Source organism: Aplysia californica, unplaced genomic scaffold (genome assembly GCF_000002075.1).
Source record: "Aplysia californica isolate F4 #8 unplaced genomic scaffold, AplCal3.0 scaffold00391, whole genome shotgun sequence".
NCBI classification, from domain to species: domain Eukaryota; kingdom Metazoa; phylum Mollusca; class Gastropoda; order Aplysiida; family Aplysiidae; genus Aplysia; species Aplysia californica.
In genome coordinates, this window is record NW_004797661.1 from 271,773 (window position 1) to 274,817 (window position 3,045).

Below are 3,045 nucleotides of genomic sequence, written 5' to 3' on the forward strand. Positions count from 1 at the left end.
GATCGAACAAGATGGGTTGAGAGCCTTAAAAACTCAACAACATAATCCGAGTTCGAAAGCGTCCTGGCTGGGTTTCAAGTCAGGGCCATCCGCAGTCCAACATGATATAAAATGACCAAACGGAGCACCCTGTCAAGAAGTACCTGCAGGAATCTATGCATCGACCAAGCAGCGACCTTCCCGTCATTGACCGATTCCACCGTTGTCTGCGCCACCCCAGCCATGTCACCACCACAGAACACATCCGGTTCACTTGTGCGCATGTCTGTCGTGTCCACATCCGGAAGGCCCCACGTGTTGAGTTTTACTGGACTGAGAGCTTCTTTCACTGGGGAAACAGAAGAGCATTTTCTTTTACAGGTTGTTTTAAAAGATATTGTGTCACGACACGGTTGAATCAGGCGATCATCAGTTTTTGAGCATACTGAATTATTATTATCAACTTAACGTTTACTCATTTATTTCACTTTTGATGAAAATAATACCCATCTATGTTGAAAAGAAATAAAGATATTTGCTATTGAAAGAGGTTGGGGTCCTCTAGAGTAGGGTAAAAAATTAGTGAGAAAAACGGCTGCCAAAGTTTGGTCACTTCCAAAGCTTGAGAGTTCTTAAAAATTTTGTGTGTGACTTTGGTCAACATTTTTCAGTAAAATTCACACAAAAATGTCTTTCAAATGGACCTTAAAGGATCCCCTCCCCCTGGAAAAAATAACAACATATAACATGTATATATTAAAAAAATATTTGCCCCACATGCAGAAAAATGGCGCTAATCAATCCCTCCATAACTGCTTACTCGAGCTATCCGTGAGTCCTGAGCCAAAGGCAGAGATAACAAAGTCTGCTTTGAGAGTGACCATCTGCTCCTTGTCCTCCACCCACTGTCCATCCTCTGTCTGCTCCGTGCGCACAAACTGCATGCCCGTGATACGACCGTTGTTCACACGCACCTCTGTGGGCGACAGGAAGGGCAGGAACTCACACTTCTCTTCTCTGGCCAGCTCCATCTGTGGTGAGGAGAAATTAAAGGAGAAAATAGAGTAGTAAATAGTAGAGAAATAGTTGAAAAAATAGAAAATAGAGAAATAGAAAGTAGAGAAAACAGCTTATTCTTGATGTAGCTGCTGTTGCTGTAGTTGATGTTGGTGGTGTTGTTGTTTTAGTTGTTATTGTTGTTGTTGTTGTTGTTGTTGCAGCTGGGCTGTTGTTGCTTCTACTGCTGTTGTTGTTCTCTTTGTTGTTAATGCTGTTGTTGTTGTTGCTGTTGTTTGGGTCGTTTAGGTTGTTGTAGCTGTTGTTGTTGTTTTTGGTACTGCTGGTATTTGATCTACTGCTTTTGATTTTTACTTCAAAACCGAAGCAAACAATAATGAATTTACTTTATTTTTCAACATCTCTTGACTTATTTAAGTTTTGGATTGGAATCCCTAGGGTTAGTGATCAAGGGGAAGGCTATGTGGAACCTAGAAAAAAGTAACACAAAATTACGCACAGAAAAGTAGGAAGAAACGGAATAATACCAGGAGGCTAGTAGGCTATAGGGAAATGTGGAAAATGATTGTTCATGGCCTATACTCAGTTCCAGGGTGAGAAAGGCAGTGATGATGATACATGATAATACTTCTACACCCCAAGAACTCACCTCTTCTGGCACGGCCCGGATGTTGGTGAAGCCCTTCCGGAAGACCACAAACACTCTGCGGGCGCCACAACGTAGCGCTGACGTGGCACAGTCGAAGGCTGTGTCTCCTGCACCCAGAACTATCACATTGCCACGCAGTGGAGGGAGCTGCTGGGTCTTGCAGCTACACAAACCTGATTGAATAATAATAATAATGATGACAATAATTTTAATAATAACAATAAAATACAACAACGACGCAAAACTACAACCCCCCTCCATCAAAACTAAAAGTAATGTTGAGCCTCCAATTTGAACTTTCTGATTCAATGCGCAACATACAGGGTTGCCGTAGGAGTCGCAGTGGAGTGGGTCGTAACTTTGTATTCTTGGGAACAACATACGGGGTGAAGTGATAAAAACGGTAAAAATGAACCTATAACTAATTGTATTACACCCTATAACTAATTGTATTACACCTCTATCAACATAATTCAGAAAATCCAGGAGAACGGCTAACTAAAGGATTTGTGGGCTATCAATATCCCAGTGGAGAAGCAAAGACTCAAGTCTCTCTTGTACAACACAAAAATCCTCAACTTCACACTAATCAAGACAATGACAAAATAACAATTTACATGTTCCAATCTGTAAACCAAAAATAACTAATTACAGTGAATGCATGCAGAAGTTCTGTGTTATTGTAGTACCTGGTTTACTTGCCACAGCCACAAGGGGAAGAAACTCTTTGGATGTGTAAAAGCCGTTCTCCACAGTGAGATCTCGGAATACGTCGATTTTCTTGGCGTCGGGTAATCCTGTTGTAATACAATGTGAGATAAGATTCGACTATAAATTGATGCAGACAATGAGCCAGCATTATGACAACTAATTTGTCTCTTCTGTGTGTGCGTTTTTATGCCCCCATCGACACACTTTAGACCATTCAGGAGGCAGGTTTGACCTTGCCTGTCAGGGCCAATCCAGGCTCAGAGTTATTATACAATGTCCAAGTTGAAAGATAGATAGAGAGATACTCAAAAGAGTCCCCCGCTCATGGTAATGGGGCTCACATCTGCTGCATGCAACGACAAATGCTTAGCCACTAAACCACACGTCGGTGACTGCTACATGTGCCTGGTTCCAGGAATACAGCTTAAAATAGTGATGCTGATACTGAGAAAATAACTGAGCTGACCCCATCAAAGCACCAACCAACAAAACATAAACATGTACTTAAAATAAAGGTCAAAGATGATATAAACCTCTCTCAAAATAGCAGGAGATGACTTAGATCTGTGCAAAAGATGAAAGGACATGACAAGGGTTTTGGTTGCAATGCCCGAAACGTAAAATCCCACAACATTCTTTTAACAACAAAGTATACGGAAAATTGAAATGAAAGTGAAATGAACCAAAAA

General features: G+C 41.2%; 1 protein-coding gene across 1 annotated transcript in view; it reads right to left on the reverse strand.

Annotated features, from left to right (window-relative positions):
- Positions 1-3,045, reverse strand: part of LOC101862289 (dihydropyrimidine dehydrogenase [NADP(+)]) — a gene marked incomplete in the record, with an annotated part of 35,539 nt that overhangs the window by 9,976 nt on the left and 22,518 nt on the right.